The 7,817-nt window shown below is 42.2% G+C and overlaps 1 pseudogene; it reads left to right on the forward strand.

The window, feature by feature from the left end:
* Positions 1-1,874: 1,874 nt before the first annotated feature.
* Positions 1,875-7,056, forward strand: LOC103548610 (large ribosomal subunit protein eL8-like; annotated as a pseudogene).
* Positions 7,057-7,817: the final 761 nt, after the last annotated feature.

Below are 7,817 nucleotides of genomic sequence, written 5' to 3' on the forward strand. Positions count from 1 at the left end.
GATGGACTACAAGCTAACTTATTGAAGTCTATGTGCCTGGCACTCTGCTAAGGGCTTGCTATGTATTAGTTCCTTTTATCTTCACAACAGCCCTGGAGGTGGCTATTATAGCCATTTTACAGATAAGAAAATAGAGGTGCAGGGAAATTTAATAACGCACCCAAGATTCCCCAGTTAATAAGGGTAGGAGATCTCACCCACACTGAATGAGGCCCTCAGAATTTAGTCAGGTGACCATATGATCCTAAAGAACATGTGTTAAGCTTTTATTGAGCGTGGACACTCTCAAGCAGATGTGGCTCTGTAGAACCGCAGAGTCAGATTACCTTAAATTCATTCTAATTTCTGCACGGAATCCATTTCCAATCCATAGCCTGGAAATACCTTCCATGGGAAACAAGCTAAGTGTTTTTTGTCTATTCACATGGATAGATCCACCACTGATCATCAGCTCGGAACATGTGATAGCGATAACAACGTTTAAACACTCAAGATGTATACAGCACCATGATAGATAGACATCAGTCATGAATTATCTCATCTAGCCTTGCTGATACCGACCCTGATATCAGTTTCCCTATATTAAACCCAGCATATATGGGGTTAAAACCAAAACACCCATTCCCTGCTTACTCTCTGGCTTCCTGGCTCCAGAATCCACTATCCTCCATGGAGACAGACACCATCAAGGACAAGCACCTGGACTATCTCCTCCCTCAAAGAGATACGGGCTGGTGGGAAAGCTGCTGACCAGCAAGGTCATGAGCTCCCTCCTGTCTGCAAGTAGTCTCAAGGCCAAAGACAGGCTGGTGGGAAAGCTCCGACCAGCAAGGCCATATGCTCCCCCTCCCCTACCTAAAGCCCCAAATAAAAACCCTTCCTTTTAGCTTTTCAGGGAGTTTGGGATTTGAGCGTTAGCTGCCCTCTCTCCTTGCTCAGCGCTGTGCAATAATAAAATTCCTACTTTCTTCCACCACCCCCGGTGTCAGAGATTGGCTTGCTGCGCAACGGGTGAGCGAACTCACTTCAGGTTCGGTAACATCACGGTGTCTATATGAGGCACGTCCTAGGAATTGAGCTCTTTGGCTGCAAGTAAGAAACACCCATCTGATTTAAGCAGAAAAGAGGAGTGCTTCACAGAATCCAAGAGCACGAAACTAGCAAAGTGTCTGGAAGCAGCAGCAACCAGAAACTAGGAGAAACTCCCCAGCTCTTGTCTCTGCTTTTCCACAGAGGAGAGGGGAGGTGGGGTCCAGGCCACTGGAGGGAGAAGGGCAACTTGCATTAAGGCACAACAGCGTAAGAGGACCTAAGAGCACGGCTGTGGCGGGAGCATGTGGTATGTGCACAGGGAGGGAGACGAGTCAGCTGGCAAGACTGTTTAGGACAAATTATGAAGGACTTACTAACTTACAATTGAATAAATTCTAATTTAATAACATAAATTATAATGTGTAATTGTGAATTGTATTCCTTAAGCATGAGTGTGACGTAATCAAATATTTTTGGAAGGTTTCTACCTACACACATACACCCACACACACATACACACACTCACATAAGTAAATAATGAATAACATATTCTGCACTGTTCTAAGTGCTATTCGTGATTATTTATTTACTTTTCATAGCCACTCTGTGAAGCGGCTGCATTACTCTTCTTCATCTACATTTTACAGACAAAAAAAATCGAAGGCTCTAAGTAGTGAACGACTTGCCCAGGACCACAGTGACCCTATCGTGGAGCTCAGATTCCAACGGAGACAATCTGGTACCAGAGCATCAGGCCTACCCACTGCCTCCCTTGAATGAGGAAATGAATATGTTACGACACACTGAGAAGCCGGGGACATTTCCCAAGGCATCAGAGCGTCATGACAGATGGTTAGTGAGGATTGTAACACAGTCCTAACTAACGTTTGTATTACACTTTATAATTTAAAAGTATGTTTACACACTGTCTCTTCTAGTTCATGCCATCCCATGGGGTGAAAACGTGATAGTAGTTCACGGTGAATGCTGTAGCTGATTTCCCTCCAGCAGGACTGCAGGTCCGGAAAGCTGCGTCAACGCGCCTCCACACCGCCCTCAAGCAGAGACAGGAGCAGCTCTCCCCCCTAAGCGGCAGAAACCACCACCTGCGCGTGCTCAATCCAAAAAGTGAGTCTTCCAAGAGCCAGAGAGAGAGCGTGTTCTGTGGGTTCTGCCCCAGCTCCCTTACGTAATTCTCACCCGAAGATTGTGAGAATCTCAGAGGCCTGGAATTGACTCAGAAGCAGAAGTGCTAGAAATGAGCCCTTTCCCTTAAGCTCCCAAACTCCTCTCAGGAAAGGCCAGGCACCTGGCTCTCTCCGGAGTTGGAATTCTAAGAGCTGTCATGCTAAAGTCTGTCCCTGGCCCGCACCCACTCTCAGCCCTGGGTTATTCTAAAGAGAGGACCTGGAAGAGGCACAGGTGAGACCCCATGGGCAGTGTGGGAAAACCATATTTTGTACTGAGCATTGGAACCACAATCTGAAACAGTGCGACCTGGAGTGGGGGGGGGGGGGGGGGCGGGGGCTGGGCAGAGAGAGACTCCAAGAAGAACGAGGAGGTGGGGCTGGGAACTTTCTACACATATGTCTGGACAATGGCATGGGTGGAGCCATTGTGTGGCTGATCAGAGGTCCAGAGCCATTAACCTGGACTGGAAATCCTGCTCCATCACCTACTTGGCATGTGATAGTGGGCAAGTTATATAGCCCAGTATCAGATTGCTCATCTGTAAAATAGAGATAACACTTAGTTCTGATGGTTGTACCAGGAACAAAAACAAAACCATGTCAAAGGACCTAGCACACCTAACCACACATCGCATAGTTTCCATTCTATTGAAACATCATGATGCATCTAGGGTGATGCAACTGTATTCCTCCTCTCTGAACAACAACAAAGAGCCAGAGGGAAAATGGGAAGTAACCTAATGCTCAATGAGAGGGAAATGGTTAAATAAACTATGCCAAACTCAGTGGGAAGCCAATTAAAAAGATAAGTATGAAAGCCATAACAAACTTTAAAATGATTAGTTTAAAAAGACACAAAATTCTGGATGTACTCTGAGTATAATTATGTAAATATATGGCCTCCACTGAACAGATTTATGGAAAAATTAAAATAGAGTAGTAAGATAATGGATTTTTGGTAAATATTCATTGTGGCATTCAACATCATTAGTTATTAGGGAAATGCAAATTAAAACTACAGTGAAATATCATTATACACCCACCAGGACACCTAAAACTAAAGGACAGATAAAACCAAGTGTTGACAAGAAAGAGGAGCAATTGGAACTCTAATATAGTATTATGGAAGGCTAAATCCTTCCAACGATTTGAAAGTATCTACTAAGCTAAATAGTTATGCCCTATGACCTGGCATTTCCATTCCTTGGTATAAGTCCAACAGAAATGAGTGGTTATCTTTACCAGAAGACTATAAGAAAACTCACTGCAGCATTGTGCAAAATATTTACCAAACCAGAAACAACCCAAGTGTCCATCTACAGAAGGATGGGTAAATTAATGTAGTGTATTCGTATCATGGAACACCACACAGCAATGTAGGAGACCAAATTACCACTATGAGGATGAATCTGACAGACATAATAACGTTGAGCAAAAGAGTACGTATTGTATAATTTCATTCATATAAAGTTCAAAAACAGGAAACATTACGGGGATAAAGAGAGACGAGAGGAGTGGTTATTTGTGGGGAAGAGGGGCTATTGACTGGGAGACTGCATAAGAACTTCGTCTTCTGGTATGCTGAAAATATTCCAAACTCAATCTGGGTGGTGGTTACACAGGTGTATAACATTCCTTGAGCTAATCACTTAAGATTTATGTACTTGGGTGTACATAAGATACACCACAATCTAAAAAAACAGAAAATTATTAATATTAGTATCATTAAGTTTTTAAATCATTGAAATCAGACAAAAATTTAGGATAAAATCTGCTTGCCTTTCTATCCCCTTTTCCCTTGAAAGTTTTTTCATCTGGAGAATCACCTGACATACTCAGTGGGAACACATTTCTGAAACAAAAACAGTTGGCCATTTTTAAACTCATGCAAAGCACAGTGCAGTGAGATCTATTTTTGATCTATCTTTTTTCCTTTTATTTTATAATATTGGACAATCTTTTCTTCTCCAGATCCTTCTGAGCTGTAGTTTGTCCGCTTGTAAAAAGGATGAGAATTTGGTGCCTCATCTGGGCCATGAGAATTTGTGAACAAAGTTCTGCTGGCACTGAAAAGCATTTGGATGTGTGGGGGAATATTTGAAACGCCTGATGTGGCATTCCAGCCCTCTGCGCTAGATGTGTCTGTAGGTTCCTTTACAGTTCATGAGATCCCTTTTCTTGCGAAGATTACCCCTTATTGAACTTCTGTCTTCTGAGCATAAAATTCTTAAAATAAAAGTTTCTGACAATTTACTTTAAGTTACTGATATGCTTTTACTCTATCTCGGGCTCCGTCTCTCCTGGAGTACAATTGGTTTTAAATAGAGTTCCAAAGAGACTCATCAGACTCCAAATTGGAGCTTATCTGTGCAGTTTAGGTAGCTTTGTAGATGTGGCAAGAGGCTTGTCTGCAGAAATCCCTTCCCTGTGTGATCAGGACTTGCCTCTTCACATCAACCCCGAACATTCTCTGGTCCCAGAATCTCCTTCAGAATCCACCCCACCACCTCCCTGAGCCCTCTACTCCAGAGAGGGCCAGGAGAAGGGGAGCCTGTCCTCTGCAGATGTCTGATGGTTGGGGCACTTCCTGCCTGCAGTGACCTCCCCCACTACCATTTATTATAAACTAGAATGGTTCCAAAACGGTGTCACTCACCATTGTTTTAGCAAATTCAATTCACATGACATCGTCTGTCTACAAGGTAAAGAATACAGCTACCACCTGTTCTCCTAATGAAATGCTTTTTCCCCATTTGGGAAAAGAAGACCAGGGGAGCTTTTCCTCCACCCGTGGGGGCTCGTGCTCCCCAGCCTTCCTCCCACACTTTTCTACCCAGCATCCGTCAGAGCTGGAAATCTCCTTGTTCCCCTCTCTGTGCTCACTGCTGCTGCTTCCCACGTTATGTGCATTCGGCTGCTTCACCCCATGAACTACAGTCAGAATAATGGCATTTAGAATTCCCTACTGGTTTGCTACTAAAAAGAATCTAGGCCTATGCCCCTTAGGAACAAGAGTTGCTTTTATAGGTTACCATGAATATATCAGTGCGGCATTAATTTAGAATTTCCAAAGTTTAAAAAAAATTTGAATCTTTCAATAACTATGACCACAATGATAAAAGTCAGACCACCAGACTAAGAGACTGTAATCAAGGAATGGTATTGATGATTTTCAACCCGACAGAGCCTCTTCCACAGCTGACAGAGTCTGGGCTGGAAAGAGATTTATATATGGCCTCTTTCCGTGGGCTTTCCTGAGACACCACCTGGGTGGCTGACCTAGTCCACAGTCAGAAGCAATGACATGAGGCTCTAGGTGATTTTTCCCAACATCTGTAGGCTTGAAAATAAACAATTTTGAAAACCTGCAGCTCAGCACTTGGCATTTTACCAGAACTTTCCTATTTTTCAAAAGCCAAATCTGTTTTTTATTCCACTATGGAGTGCCTCATTTGTCTTTCTCAGGAGAAAATGTAATAAAAATTAGAGAATTTGGTTCAGAGGATATATCATGGACAGTTAAAACAATCCTAGAATAACAATTTCTTATGAAAATTATATCAGAACTACATTTTTCTAGGAATTTATATATTTTTCTAGAAATATATACGTATTTATATAATTAAGTACCCCAATTTTTATTCTCTTTGACCTCTTCATCAGTAGATTAATAATATGTAAAGAGAGAGCAATGTAGCTAAAACAGACAAAAGACCACGTCTTTTAGTATAATTAACTACAGAATCCAGAGGATAAATTTCATAGTACCATTAATAGTATACCTTTATTCAAGAGGAGACAAAAAGAGCTGGTGCCATCTTTATTGCTCATGAAAAACTCATTTTTTTCTACCAGAAAGAAAAGTGATAAAAATTGATTTGATACAGTCCTTTTAATTAAAAAAAAGATAAGTCTCTGCTGTGGGGAAAAAATTCGATATCGCAGCCATATTTACATATGTTGGATTCTAGAAGTACAGATTTAGGCTGCCCTTGAGTGGTCAGATTTATTTCTGTGAGGATAATCTGGGAAACCCCTGTACAAATATAAATCATTGTGGGATTCAGGGTGGCAACAGGCCTGACACAGAGTCTGTTGATTTTACACATGTACATGTATTATTTTGACCAAAACTTTAAATGCTATCAAAATGTTTAAAAATGTTCAGATCAAAAGTAAATTCTCATTTCCAGGTAGGCCTGCAAAATGGGATGCATAACCACCTTTGTCACCTGCTTTGTCAATGGCAAAGGCTCTCTGTAAACATCTCAAAATGCCCCGTTTCAGTTAACCAGTCCACCCAGGCTTTGGGGGGTCAAGGGGTCAAACATCTATGCAACTGTTTAAGCTGGCCCACAAGTGCAGCCCAGAGATAAAGCAAGAAAAGCAGAAGCTGTTGTCTGAGGCTAGAAGAAAGCTGCCTGCAAAGGGGACGTCCCCACTGAGACCACCTGTGCTTTGAGCAGGTATTAATACTGCCACCACCTTGTGGAGAGTCAGAAGGCAATTGCACACACATGGATCCCAACGAGCGAGTCCTCCTGCCTGCCTTGTGCTGTAACATGGGAGTTCCCTAGTTCACTATCAAGGGAAAAGCCACGCCTGGATATCTTGTCCACGGAAAGACCAGCACCAACCATCACCTTCACACAGGTTAACTGGGAAGAAAAAGGAACTCTGACTAAGCTGGTGGAAGCTGTCAGGACCCGTTGCAATGGCAGATATAATAAGATCCACCATCATTGGGAGGCAACATCAGAGGTCCAAAATCCGTGGCTCTCATTGCCAAGCTGGAAATGCAAAGGCTAAAGAACTTGCTACCAAACTTGGATAAAAGTACAATGTTAACTTCTCTGTACATAAAAATACAAATTATCCTTCAAAACAAATCCAGTCTCATGACAATCTCTTCACTCTCTAACTTTGCATAGTTCCATATCCTAGAACACATAAACTCAGGCTTGAACACTTATGTATTGCACATTGTTTTTAATTGGGTTAATGTGGGTGACCTGTCTTCTCTAGTTAAGTTACAAACTGCAACTTGTAGTCTCCCAAAGCCCATGAAACATTCTCTGTTGCTCTACTCTGTATGGTAGTTACTTGGGTGCCTATCCCTCTCTCCTACCCAACTACAACTGTATTGAGGGGAGGAAGTATATGTTATTCACCCTTGGACTGAATTGATTTGGGGCTAAGGTCATTTTGTTGTTGTTGTTCTTGTTTATATCACCAAAGTTCCTAGGACAGTTCTGCTCACACAATAACAATATAGAGACAAATGAGCAATGCCAAAATAGGGCCCCCAGGAACTCCATCATGTGCCCACATCCACAGCAGATATCAATCTCCTTGCTCCTGGGACTATCTCAACACTACAAGTAGTGAATGGGTTAGTAGTTCTCAATTCTACCATGGTTGTAAGACCACTTATAAGAGTCAGTATAACACTAGCCTGTGCTATAGTAACAAATAAATGCTGACATTTCAAAGACTTATCAAAGCAAAAGTTTCTTTCTCCTTCATAAAATGTCTAATGCTGGTCTTCTCCTTGATACAGAGACTTCCATCTGTGGCTGTTCCATGTCAAAATGA

Source organism: Equus przewalskii, chromosome 16 (genome assembly GCF_037783145.1).
Source record: "Equus przewalskii isolate Varuska chromosome 16, EquPr2, whole genome shotgun sequence".
Classification (NCBI taxonomy): Eukaryota; Metazoa; Chordata; class Mammalia; order Perissodactyla; family Equidae; genus Equus; species Equus przewalskii.